The sequence below is a fragment of the Myotis myotis genome, unplaced genomic scaffold (assembly GCF_014108235.1).
Source record: "Myotis myotis isolate mMyoMyo1 unplaced genomic scaffold, mMyoMyo1.p scaffold_m19_p_1, whole genome shotgun sequence".
Lineage (NCBI taxonomy): Eukaryota > Metazoa > Chordata > Mammalia > Chiroptera > Vespertilionidae > Myotis > Myotis myotis.
The window spans coordinates 65,082,476-65,097,170 of record NW_023416313.1 but is presented as its reverse complement, the minus strand read 5'-3'; the positions used below and the strand labels follow the sequence as shown (position 1 = coordinate 65,097,170).

The following is a 14,695-nucleotide window of genomic DNA, read 5'->3' as shown; positions in this document are numbered from 1 at the left end:
TGCAGTTCCCAATGAAAAAAAAAACAAGAAGAAACAGGTCAAGAATAACTTTAAAGCCTAAACTGGAAACTATGTTTATCTATCTACTGATCTTGGACTGTCTTTCAAACACTAAATGTTCCAGTGTTCATCTCCCCTGCCCACCCCCAACCTGTCAAAGGGCTGCAAACATACCTGTTCGCCAGGTTTTCTTTTAAAAATGGATACAAATAACATTCACTTGCAGGCAGTACCTAAAGTCCCCAGTCACTCTTTTCACTTGACCTCTACGCAATTTGACTTCTTGCCTTCACCAGTACCACCCCCTTCACACACACCCCCCCCACAGGAATTCAAATGACTTTGTTAACACCTCAACTAACTTGTATGTGGCCTCGCTAGACATATGGTGAATTGTCTCAACATAAGCTGATACACAAAATCAATTTATGGTCTTTCCCTTCATATCAATGGTTTAATTTCTAAGAGGTGTACTATCGGGCCAAGTCTGACTTGATTTAGAATACCAACCAGATAAATATGCCGCTGATATTTACAGCATACAATGCTCTTGATGATTCATGCAAGGTACACCCACTTCCGACACATGCACTCTCTTGACCACGCTGAAACCTGCAAAATAAAAGAAATAATATATAACTACAAAAACTGTCCATGTGAGGCTCACTTCACATTTCCATAAAAACAAAACAAAAATGCACACACCTAAATCTTTTACTCCACTACTGGAGGCAACATAACTTTCGAAAGACAAAGCAATTTCCTCTGAAATCATATGCCAATATTTATTTATTCTGTTCATTTAGCTAGTATCCTCTGAGCATCAGCTCTGAGCGTTATGGACTCTGTGTATGTCCATGCAGCACACCTGTACTGAGAAGTGCATGAAAATCTTGTATATGCTGCCTTCAGGTGAACTGACTGCCAATAAGGCTACCATCGCATCCTTTAGTTCTCAGGCCTAATATAGCCTTCCTGAAAGCTATTCCCTAATACCATGGCTAACATAACATCTCACACACATTCCAGTTGCTCTCTGTCCCTTTACCCTGTTCCACTGTCTGCATCACAGCAGCCTTGTCTTGAGTTCTGTTGTTATTCTTTGTGTTCACAGTAGTCCCCCTTATCCACAGGGGATATGTTCCAAGATGCCCCCGAGGGGATGCATATATAATACTATGTTTTTTCCTATACAAATACACCCATGAAAAAGTTTAATTTATAAATTAAGAGATTAACAACAATAAATAATATTAAAATAGGTCAATTGTAACAGTATGCCAAAATAAAAGTTAGATGATAACTGAGATGGCAACTCAGTAAGGAAGGGGCGGGTAGTGTGGCTCCTCTGGACAAAGGCATGATTCGCATCCCAGAAGGGATGCAGCGGGACCGCAAAACATTTCATCACCGTACTCAGAACAGCACTCAATTTAAAATTATAAATTATTTCTTTCTGGAACTTTCCATTAAATATTTTTAGACTGCGGTTGACTGCAGATAGCTGAAATCATGCAAAGTGAAACCTCGAATAAGGGGTAACCACTGTTCTCTGTGTGACTTCCACTATTGGACCATCAGCTGCAGCAGAGCTGGGAACAGTCATTCTTGTTCACTGCTTTATCCTCGGTGCCTACCACAGTGCCTGCTGTTTGCTCAGCAGACATTTGGTGGTCTAATGAATGCTTCCAAATTCACAAATTCCGTTCTAAATAAAATCCTAACAGGAAAGCATTTATTTGTTACCTCTCTGTGGGTTCTCAAGATCCAGAGAGAAGCATAACCCATAGCTTGACAAACTAATATGAATAGATTTATTCAATTGAGCTTCTATCCAGTGCCTTGGATTCAGTGGCAGTCGAATGTTAACTGCCCTTGAAGTATATTTAAACTGTCTCCAACATGAAGGAGAAGTGAGAAAAGGAACATAAGAGGAAATAAAACTAATCTTCTTACTGAAAGGAACATGAATACCACAGTCAGGAATTCATAATGCAAACACTTTTTAAAATGTCATTCAAGCTTTAAGTTCCTATTTGTTCCTACGAGTTACTGTGGTTGTGAGGGCATCCTCCCTTAGAATAGGTAATTCAGAACCTGTGGTATTCTCTATAATTAGGCTCCTCTGGAGGTCAGCTGCACATTTGGGTCAAATAACGTGAGGGTTCTGTGTAGCACGGCTATAAAATGGCAGAGAAGAAAACAAACAAAAAGGCACACAGAATCTTGCAGTATCGTACTTTCAAAAACATGTGATGGAATAAAGTTCCATTTTCAAAATCTATTTTCTTAAAGAACCCAGTATTAATTGCATGTTGATGTATAAAGCACACAAAGTTGCATTTCTCTACTTTGGATACCAGACTCTCAGTTCCTTGAGTACAGCCCATTGTACGAAATCCCCAGGTCAGGGGTGCAGTAGACAAATTAATTAGTCTATTAAGTCTCAGTCGTATCCTGGCACTGATGTTTAGGTTAGCACCTTCGGCAACAAGTTCCTAATGCTTAACTATGCTGCCATTTGTTCCTCAGAGAAATTAGGAATGAAGGGAAATAAAGAAAACACGGCTGGGACAAGTTCCCACTGACCTAAAGGCAGAAACACGCACGTGAGTCAGGGGTAGATTGGTGTATTCATAACAAGGAGGAAAACTCCGGTTGATTAGTTCTTGCTATTTTAAGTGATTAGGAGAAAAATAAATGGCTTCATATCTAAGGGAAATTTAAATGGCATTTAACACTCTACAAAATCAACCTAAAAAAAGATGATAATTTGCTATGACTTAGCACTAAAGAGAAACCAATGATCTCATATGACGAATCTCTGAAGCGCTTCGTGGGAAGATTAAACACTTTGGACTGAATGTTTGTGAATACTACAAATGACTGAAATGAATGAACCGAATCGCATATTTGAAAAAACAGACATGTGAGAATGTGTGAGCATGCACACACGTGCACACACACGCCCACACACACACACCCACAAAAGGGAAGAGAAAGGGGAGGGAGAAAGAGAACTATGGCTTATCTTTTATCTCATAGCCATTAGCTACTTGCAGGGTGTTTCTAAAAGAACCAAATACCATACATAGTTCAAAATTCAATAAAAGCAAAATTTGTTTATTATCTTGCAAGACAACAGAACACCTATGCATTGGGCAGGAATTTTCTTTTCTCTTTAAATTTTTCCCTCTCTTTTGTTCAGTGGGGCCATGGTACAGTGAAGTGTTTTTATAGCATCGATGACCCAGAAGAGTGTAAGAGCTCAGGTAGGCTCTAAGAGCTGTTTATGCATAAGAACTGGGTGTTGAAATGTCAAGAACAATAATGAGAGATGAATAACTTGGTGTACAATGACACCATCTGTCATAACAAATATCTGTTACATACTAGGCAACTGCACTATGCTACAACGGTGATACACCCACACTAAAGTGATGTTCACGTCCAGGCCATGTAAACTCCATCCAGAATGCTGGATGACTGAAAAGACAGTGATTATGTCTTACATTTGTTCCTGAATACCCTATTGTTTGGCTAATTTTCTCCAAACTCAGCACCATTAAATTGAGGATTATTAAAATATAATTACATTTACTGGGCTTTTACTTCAGAAAAAAATCTGATATCCTGACATAGAAAAAAATAGATAAGATAATAATTTAATATCATTTATAATAAAAAAAACTGAAACAATATAAATGCCCAACAATAAGGAGATAGTTAAATAAATTATCATGTAATAGAATATTAAGAAGTCATTAAATGCCATGCTTTCAGGGAATGTTGAATTCCAGGAATCCCTAGGTTATGGCAGGCACAAAATAAAGAATTGTTAAATGAATAAACCACAATGCAGTTTAGGAAATCACGTGCATATTTCATTCAAATTTTAATACCAATATTCACATTATATTAAAATGTATTATATAAATGTTGTATGTAAGATGCACACTCATACGAAAGAAGGAAGAAGACATCAAAGTGTATACAGAGGTTACTTTGGGCAGTAGAACTATATTCTATACATATTGCCTTTACAATTAGAATTGAAGCGGTTGTAGCCACTTCAATAATTTGAATCCAGGAATCCAATGATGCTTCATGTATAATCAGCAGTGGAATAAAGGATGAATCAGAACCTTCGGGTGACATTCTCACCACTTGCTCAGACCTCATTCTAACCAGGTCCAGCAAATTTGATAACCTCCAATATCTTTGCACCAGGTCTGATTAATTCCTATTCTTAAACTGTTTCCTCTTAATATGTGCATAAATAAAATGCCTACTTATCTGAGAGATGTACAAATACGCAATATTTCTCTATCTGTGGCCATAAAATTTTGTCTTCTGAGGCCAAAACAGGGGTGTGTGTGTGGATGTATTTGACATACTTATCTGTTTATGATAAACTGCCCTCAACCTTCTTCACATATGGCAATGCGTATTTTTCCATCTCTGCTGCAAAGAATCCCATCCTTCTGATTAACAGTTCAATTTTCCTCCTCTAAAAATTATCATTTTGAAAGTGGGTTGTTTTCAACGTTGCCAACTTTTTTAACTGTATAAAAGATACAGTTACTCCCCAGATTCTACTTCTCAGATACAAATTATTGTATAGGCAAAGTGCATTCCAACTCATCTCCTATAGACAACGTTTTTTGTACCATCATCTATGTCCCTTAAACAGCTCCCTGTGTAGTTTCCCTTCCATCACTATGAAATCAAAACAAATAGCACTTTTTTGTGCTGTATTTGTGTGGTTACTATGGTAGTGATCTGGATTTTACACCTAGGATAATCCTATTTGGGGTGGGAAAGAAAAGTATGGAACCAAAAGAATGAAATAAGTTAGGGGAATGGTCAGCACCTTTAAACATTAACTTTTCCCCTGGAACAGCCTTTGGCCAAAATCTATAAAACTCTGCCCTGAGTCTTCAGTTTCCTGGAATGAAAGTACTTAGCATTATGATGAGAACACCATGACACTGGCAAAATCAGCAACCCTTTCCCTTGCTCTTAGGAAGCATTAAAATTCTGTTTCTCGCTGTTCCCCAAATTCCCACCTCCCACTTCCCCCAATCCTTGTCAGGCCCTGGTCCAAAGGTTCTAATGACCAGACATGGAAATGCCATGGGCTGACTGCAAGTGATAGAAAACAAAGGAGACAGGACACCTTGCTCATGTCACACCTTAACTGTACAGCTCTCCCCCAAATCTCTGAGGATGTCACTGTAGGTGACTCATGGAAACAGTAGTTAATGAAAGAAATGTTGTATATTTTCTATTTTCATGGGTTTCCTGATTGTCAACAAAATGATTTCCTCGAATATTTGCATCAAGTGAACCAATGGTTTCCAAAGTATTTTAGAAGTCCCCCCGCCCCACTCTTAAATAATATCCTTAAAAAAAAAAAAAACACACCTCCAATAGACAACATAAAAACAGCGGATGTGATCGAAAAGGGGAAGATGCAAGGCAGGGCCACAGAGATCTACCAACAGCCTGCCCACCTACTCCTTGGCTTCCTCACAAGGTTCCTTAAACATCTGTCAGAATTCTAGGGCTCTGGAATCATGACTTGAAAACCAATGAAAGAGATCCTGTCCTTGGAATCAAAGAGTTAATACTCACAGTCTCGGCTACGCTAAGCAATGTAAAAGTCCATGATACACAGTCATTTATAACTTTAAAAATTGTTAGGCATCGCTAACTATTTTCTACAAAATTTTGCCCCCTTGATTTTTAACTCTGGGAGTCACCAAACAGGCCCAAGTTCTTAAAATTGCATTATGTCCTCTTAAATTTGTTTTTGACAGAGGGGAAAAAAAGCACTATATTTCTTGTAATTAGTGAATTAATTATAAAGCATAGAGTCAGAGGCCAGAATCATGTGAAATCTTATTAGGTAATAATAATTAGTTTCAGAAAGGAAAAGAAAAACAAGCATTGATCCCCATGCATCCTAGCTAGCCAACTAAATGTCCAGAAATTTAATACACCCTGCTGCACATTTGTTGAGTTCTCCTAAAACTGACAAAACAAAAGACAGGTTTTAAAGAGTCAATAAAAATGTTTTGTAAAGTACTCTGAATACCTTAAATGTTACAATGATGCCTCATTTCAAAGAGACGGTTGAATGTCATGAATATTTCTGTGTCATTTTATTATATACTGGAGGCCTAGTGCACGGATTCGTGCACCAGTGGGGTCCCTTGGCTTGGCCTGTGGGATCAGGCCAAATCCAGCTCTCTGATATTCCCTGAGGGGTCTCGGGTTGCAAAAGGGCACAGGCCAGGCTGAGGGGCCCCACCAGTGCATGATCAGGGCCAGAGAGGGACGCGGGAGGTTGGCCAGCCAGGGAGAGACCACAGGAGGGCTCCAGAGCATGTCTGGCCATCTCACTCAGTCCTGATCACAGGACCCCAGCAGCAAGCTAACCTACTGGTTGGAGCGCCTGCCCCCTGGTTGTCAGTGCACATCATAGTGAGCGGTTGAGTGGCCTTAGCATATCATTAGCATATTACACTTTGATTGGTTGAATGGCTGACCGGACAACCAGACACAGCATATTAGGCTTTTATTATATAGGATCCTCAAGAGATAGTCTCTTGAAATATGAGCATTTAATCATTTCCTACTTAAAAACATGAGTTTTAATAGCTAATCCCACATTCTAGCATAATTGCTGATGGCTTTTCTAAATTACTTGTACTTATAAATCTCACTAGGCAGTGAGCTACTTCAGAATAGAATGTAGGTTCTATTGATCTTAGTATGGTTACTCATTAATTCATTTAACATTCCTATTGTACCCTTAATGGCTTTATGTTAAATACTTATAAATAGTAAGTATATATGGCAAAGCATCACAGACCCTCTCCATAAAACTAAAAGTATAACAAACAAATTATTGCCATACATTGTCTTAGAGTTCAACACATGTGTCACAGGAGCACAAGGGAAGGACAGAGAGCTCACCTGGAACAGCAGGGCACAGGGCAGATCTGAGCTACCGTGGATGCTTCAGCTAGGTTCTGAAGACCACTGGGAGCTAATCACAGACATGTGATGAAATATAAGATCAGAAGATTTAAGCAGCACCATATATTCAAGTGTCTCATATGCCATACTGAGGATTTTGCATTTTATTCTGAGGAACTATTTAAGAATAAGTTTTTGTTAAGTCACCTTGACAAACAGATGCTAGAATGGAAAGAGCAAAACTGGCTGCAGGGAGACCAGTTAAGGGACATGTATGGTGATTCAAGGTGAGAAAGCAGGGGTCCTAAACTAAGGCCACAGTAATCAAAACAGAGAATGGTGGCTACACTTGAGAAGTATTAAGGAAATAAAACAGGAAAGATTTAAAAACTTGCGTTGAGGAGATAGACAGCAGTGAAGATATCATAGACAATGCCTAGGTTCCTGGTTTGGGCAACAGGGAGAATAACAGTGCAGTTTGCTAATGGAGAGGACACAGGACGAGCAGCAAACCCACTGGGATTAAAGGAAGGAAGATGGCTTTAGCTTGGGACATGGGGTATGTCAAACCTGACGCTCCAGTGGACATTCCAAGTGCAGATGTGTAGAAGTCACACAAGAGGGCCTGTTCTGTGGGGGAGAGACCTGTTCTGGTGATATGAGAGCCATTAGCATTTAACACTAATAAATGAAGTTAGGAAAGTGGACCGAATGAGCCAGGAGAGGACCAGGGAAGAAAACCAAAGACTAAACTCATGGGAGCACCAGCAGGAGGCAGAGGGATGGAGAAACCTGCCAAGGAGACGTAGAAGCATCGGCACAGGTGGTGAGAAGTGGGTTAGGAGAGCACAGAGAACAGTTTTGAGATGGGAACACCGAAGATTCAAATGATCCTGAGATACAGCAAAAGCACTAAAAAGAGGCCAACAGATTTTTCAGCAAAAGAGGTAATCCATGACGTTGGCAAAAATAGTTTTAGCGATTAGATGATAACAGAAGAGAAACAAAAGCTGCTGAGGATAAATATGATGTGAGAACAGAAAAAAAAAAAGTTCTAGCATAGCACCTTGGACATATGAAATGTACCAACTATTTCCTTTTTTAATTCAATTTATTGGGGTGACATTGGTTAATATGACCATATAGGTTTCAAGTGTACAATTCTATAATACATCATCTGCATATTGCATTGTATATTTATCACCCAAAGTCAATTCTCCTCTAGACACCATATATTTGGCCCTCTCTACCCTTCACTTTCCCCTCACCTTCCCTCCCTCTGATAACAACCATACTGTTGTCTGTGTCTATAAGTTTTTGTTTGTCTTGTTTGTTCATTTATTGCTTTCAGTTTTAAATCCCACATAGGTGAAAGTTTATGGTTCTTGACTTTTTCCAACTGCCTTATTTCACTTAGCATGATAGTCTCAAGATCCATTTACTCATAAAGATATGTGCACCCCTATGTTCATTGCAGCATTATTCACAGTGGTCAAAACATGGAAACAACCAAAGTGTCCCTCAATAGATGAATGGATAAAAAATAGGGAGTTTCCTCAAAAAATTAAAAAGGGAACTGCTGTTTGATCCAGCAATCCCACTTCTGGGAGCATATCCTAAGAAGTCTGGAACCCCAATCAGAAAGAATGTGTGCACCCATATGCAGTTTTATTTACAACTAGGAGCCCAGCGCCACCCACCCTCCAGTCCAGCCCTTCCTTTCTCTCCAGCCCTTGAAGCAGCTGTGGCCACTGCTGATCAGGCCCTCCCTCAGCGCAGGTGCATGGAGGCCCTTGCCGCCCCGCCCCTGATGCTGCGAGCCCACAACCTCTTGTCCAGTCCACCCATTAGGGTGTCCTCATTAATTGGCATATTTCTCTATTATATATATATAGATGATAGATAGATAGATAGATAGATAGATAGATAGATAGATAGATAGATAGACAGATAGATAGCTAAGATCTGGAAATAGCCCAGGTGCCCATCAGTAGATGACTGAATAAAAGAGCTGTGTTACATTTATACAAGGAATACTATGCAGCTGTAAAAAAAGAAGGATCTCTTACCCTTTGAGACTGCGTAGAGGGACATGGAGAGTCCCTCTAAGAAAAATAAGCCAGTCAGAGAGAGACAAGTATCACATGATCTCACTTATATGTGGAACCTAATGAACAAAATAAACTGATGAACAAAATGGGTTCAGAGACATGGCAGCATGGAACACACTGACAGATCTCAAAGGGAAGGGGGAGGGGAGTAGAAAGATACTAACCAAAGAACTTATATGCATAGCCCATGGGCACAGACAATAGTTTAGTTTTAGACAATAGTGTGGTGAAGGCCTGGGGTGGGGCGGGAGCCCGGTGAATGGGGCAAAAGGGAAAAAATGGGGGACATCTGTAATTCTCTCAGCAATAAAAATAACTTTTAAAAAAGAGGTGGTACATATATACAATAGAATACTACCCAGCCATACAAAAGATGAAATACTGACATTTGAGACAACATGGATGAAAATTAAGAATACCAAGTATTTCTAATTTACATAGTTCCACTTCATGTCACCCTGCCCAAGTTTTAAAACTATGCCACAATCTCCCAAAGAAATACCAAGAAATATTTTACGATGGCTTTGACTACAATCGAAACCTCAGTGGGCAGAAAGAGAAGTTCTCTGGGATACTCATTACAATAAGCACTTAAGATTCATTTAAACCATTACTTTATCCAAGTTTTCAAGTTCCTCAGTTTAAAGTCATAATTGTTAGGAGGCACAGCTTTGGTTGGTTCTAGGTGTATGTGTTAAGAAAATTAGTCAATGAATTGTGTCACAAATCATTTCATTTGTGTGGTGTGTGTGTGTGTGTGTTTTTTTAATAAATCTTAAGGGATTCAGTAAAATCACTTTAGCCCTATCTAAAACATTTGTAAAACTTACAAAATACAATCATATCATCATGCTGAATTGGGCCACAGATTTTGTGTGATGTAGTAAAGTCACCCTAACTCATCGCTTAATTGATTATTATTAAATATTAATTGCAGTACAGGAGGTTTTTATCTTTATATCACCCATTAAATATTGCAATTAAGTCTAGGAGCTTATAAGAATTAAATAATTGCATTTTATCATTTGTAAAGAACATACTCAAAAGTCCTTGAAAAAATAAAGTATCTTAATGTAAAATATCTCGCATGAACTAAAGACCAAAAAGCAAAAGTAAGGACCCTGTTTTACATGTCTTCTTAAAATGTGTTAGTATCTAAGACCAAGTCAGTAGTCCAGGCCAGCTGTCTTCTTCCCTAGCGCCTGACCAAACAGTACTTTCCTCTTTTCTTACCAGAAGACTTCACTGGCATGACAGACCCACCCAGTGTTGTCTGAAAAGAACCAATTAGAAATTAGATGAGATCTCAACTCTGAACCTTATACCGTTTACCAAGATTAAAATGTAACTGGTCTGCCATCAAGCTCATACAGGTATTTGTATATAACTCCAAATCTAAGAAATGTATAAAAGAATTTCATGTATCAATTAGAATGACTTGCAGATACAAACATTTAAACACACACACACACACACACACACACACACACACACACACACACACACACACTTACTCATCAGATGAGGCATTTAACAGTGGTTCTCAACCTTGGCTGCACATTAGAATCACCTGGGAATCTTTTTAAAATCCTGATTTCTGGGCCTCATCCTCCGGAAATTCTGTTTCTTTGTTACTAATGTTGTGGCCCCACCCATAACAAGAAACAGAATTTCCAGAGGATGAGGCCCAGAAATCAGGATTTTAAAAAGATTCCCAGGTGATTCTAATGTGCAGCCAAGGTTGAGAACCACTGTGCTAGAACCATGGGGTGGGGGTGAGCACATGTGAAGTCCATTTTACCTAATTCCTGTTTTCTCTCCACAAACAGCTCCTTCTTCTAACCACCAACCCCCAGATTTCTGTCAATAAGATAACCAACATTCCAGCATGGCTGGTGTGGCTCGGTGGTTGAGTATCAACCTATGAAAGAGGTCCAGGTTCGATTCCCTGTCAGGTCACATGCCCAGGTTGTAAAGTATAAACATTTTTAACTTAAGTAATACTTCAGAACACAGGAAAGCTCTTTGTTAAAGTCTGGTTAGCAAGCGTAACAGAAAAAAAAATATAACAGAGCAATATAAGACTCAAATATGATCATGTAATTTTTCTTTATAGATAAGACCAAGAAGAGTTTGATGCAAAAAATTTGAAAAATCTGTAAAACATATGCTGGAACCCCAGTGTGGGGCATGCAGGAGGTAGCCGGTCAATGCTTCTCTCTCATCTTTGATGTTTCTATCTCTCTCTACCTCTCCCTTCTTCTGTGAAAACAATAAAAAGATATTTTTAAAATAATAACAACCAACATTCCAAAGACACACAGCCTCAAAACTTTGGAATTTTCCTTAACACCAGTCTCCCTCAGCCTCTATATTCAAATAATCGCCAAATACAATGGATTCCACGTTCCCAATGTGCCAGGCATTTGTCTTTCTTTCCATTCCTTCCTCCGGGATGCAGTTAGGCCCTTGACTCTTTGAGCAACTTCCGAATGCGTTCCAGTTCTTCCTAAGGAGTTTCAACTGCTCCCCATAAAGTCCAGTTCCAAGTGACTGCTTTCGAGCTGCGAGTGATTCCCCTCTGCCTAGCGAAGTACGTACATGAAACACTCCTTGACCTGGCGTTTAAGACACAACTACGTGCCAGTTTTCTTCATGAACAACCTACTTAAGGCCTAATAATCTGAAACTCCCAGTCTGTACTCAGGGCATTTCTGCCAACTGAAAGCCTTCCCCCACCTCCTCTCACCCAAAAAGGCTACTTAATGCTTCACGAATAATCTCAAGCATTGGTTCCTTCATAATGGTTCCTTTCCCCAGCTGCTTCTGACCTGTCCTTCGAGGAGCCCTCATAGAATGCCTGTGTCCCCTCTGCTTCCTACATATGTCTTTGGCATGATTTTTGCTTCTGTCTTCTGCCACTAGTGATCCATTGGCTCCATGAGGGCAGGAAATGTGCCACAACTATTTCTCATCTCAAGGCACCTAATAATCTGATCATAGTAACACTGTCAGTACTTGCTGCATTTAATAGAAAATGCTCATGCATTAATGCAGGTTTGGAGGCAAATCAGTTCATCACAAGGAGTGAATGAACTGCTCTGTCCTTTAGAGCTTTTCCGGCTCCTTTCCTGTGAACCATGCTGATTCCTGCTGGTTGTGTCCAGATTATCTGAGTTTACCAGTTAACTGTCAGTGAAACTTAGGAAATTTGGATGAATAGGTTACATACAAATAACTTTCAAACAGAGAAAGTAAATATTAGGCCAATTTTGAGACAGGAGATACCTTTTTTAAAGTAACTCCTATTATTCTACCATAGGAAAAAGTAATCTCTCAATAAGTTAAAACGAAAAAAAAATGCTTTAAATTAAACATGTGTTTTAGAAAGCAACACAAGTAAATTTGAGGGCCCCTGTTTTCTAAATTTCATCTACTAGATTTTCACCTTATGAACACGATGAAAAGATACTATTTTAAACTATTTCTTAAACTGCAGAAAGCAAATGTAGCCATCACATACACAGACACACACACTTGCACACAAGCTATAAATCAATATAACACTATAAGATTCAATGAAAATAGTGACAGCTTTAAAAAATGCAACCCAATGTATAGCCAAATAACTCATGAAACTCAGCATGCATTGCTGACTTTGGACATGATCACCAAATTTAACAAGGTGTTCTTGAGAGAAACAAAATAAGACAGGTCCCCGGAGCATCCATTCAAAATGGCAGATGCATCTGAACTCCAGGGCAAACTCCTCTAGGCTAATATTATGGTTGGCCTTAAATTAAGATTGTAAAGTGTAAACATTTTTAATTTAAGTAATACTTCAGAACACAGGAAAGCTCTTTGTTAAAGTCTAGTTAGCAAGCATAACAGAAAAAAATAGAGCAATATAAGACCCAAATATGATCATGTGATTTTTGCTTTATAGATAAGACCAAGAAGAGTTTGATACAAAAATTTGCAAAATCTGTAAAACATATGCTCATTAAAAAAACATTAAATGCCCTGCAGTGCAATCTGGAGGAGCACATCTATTTTTCATAAATAGTATTTCACAAAGTCATTCATCATTGAGTCACACATATCAAAGCTGTCATTTTCAAAAAGAAAAAGAAATGTGTGCCTTGCAGGTAATCTTTGCTACATGAAACTGGATTGCTGCAAATTACCATTCACTGAATTCTTTTAAAGCCCTGATTGCTGCCTGTCACCATTGGGCACAATCCAATAAAAGTTATTTCCCACCAACACCTACCGACCACCACCATCACCACCCATTCAGCTTTAGAAATCTGCTTGGTTCCTTAGCTTATCTTGTTAAATAGATGGTTAAAGTCCCTACGAATTTCCAAACTCTCATTAAAATTTCCCCAGTACAATGTCAGAGTTTCAAAGCACTTCTGTACTTTTCTTTACATGTGAATTTGACATGGACTCAGAAATCTTTAAGACATCTGCTCTGAGTTATTCTTCTAATACGAAGTGAAAGATCTGTGCTGATCTGTAAAACTATTTTCAAATAATTATTTTAACTATTGACAACACTTAGGATATAGCTAACTAAGGTTAGAAAGCCAGTATGTTATTTTTTAAAAACAGCAAAATTAGTTGATTTATATTGGGACAGGCTGCTTAACTTTGGCATCATAAATCTTAGCCCTATCATTTGTCCTTATATTTCTGGGACAAAAACAAAAAGAGTTGATCATAGATTGTAAAATTGACTAAACGTATATAACATGATTGCTGTTCTACATATAGTATGGGAGAAATCCACATTCCTAGAGTCTTTCTAAATAGGTGGAGGGAGGTCAACAAATGTCTGATCAAGCAGGCATGAGTTTCACTTCTTGGAAGCAGAGGGAAAAAGTAATCCAATATATATTTTGTACAGTCCAATACAAACTCTTCATTTAATAAGTGAGGAAACTAAGGTCTAAGGCAGACAGGAGATTTTACTTCTAGGAAAGTAAACTAAGTTAGAAAGATCCAGGCAAAAGTACCAAAGGCTTTGAAGTATTAGGCAAAATTCGTTCAGTGGCAATGATTTACGCAAACTAACTTACACATAAAGGAGATTTATTGGCTCCCTTACTGCAAAGTTAGTTAAGAAGTATGTATGAGCTTCTGATAAGGCCTGATCCAATGATTCAATGAAATAACCAAGAACCCAGCTCCATTTCACTTCTCCACTATACCGTTTTAGCTCATTATTCCAACACAGGGGCCAGCAATTCCTGAGGCTGACTAGTCCCTTTGCTCACCAAGAAAGAAAGCATTGTTGTTCTGCAATATCAACCAAAGCCCTGTGATTCAGTTTATTGAATTGGCTTAGGTCGCATACCCACCCTGCATACCTCACTGGAGCCAGAAGGATGAAATACCCTGATTGTCTTGATCTAAACGGCAGAAGGTGAAATCAGTTTCCCTGAAAATTCACAGACAATCAGAAGGAAAACATGAGTTTTTGGTAGGAGAGAAGTTGGCAAATAAATGGTGGGAGGCAATCAAAGAGCTTACCCCACCAATGAAGTCTGGAACATATTCTGATCCTATATCTGAAGACATTTGCCTCTGCC

The 14,695-nt window shown here is 38.8% G+C and overlaps 1 protein-coding gene across 2 annotated transcripts in view; it reads right to left on the bottom strand.

The window, feature by feature from the left end:
* Positions 1–14,695, bottom strand: part of BMPR1B (bone morphogenetic protein receptor type 1B) — a 383,526-nt gene that overhangs the window by 214,842 nt on the left and 153,989 nt on the right. For both annotated transcript variants that reach the window (XM_036340048.1, XM_036340053.1), the window contains exon 2: positions 511–612. The gene's annotated coding sequence lies outside the window, so the exon portion shown is untranslated. The remainder of the gene's footprint in view (positions 1–510; positions 613–14,695) is intronic.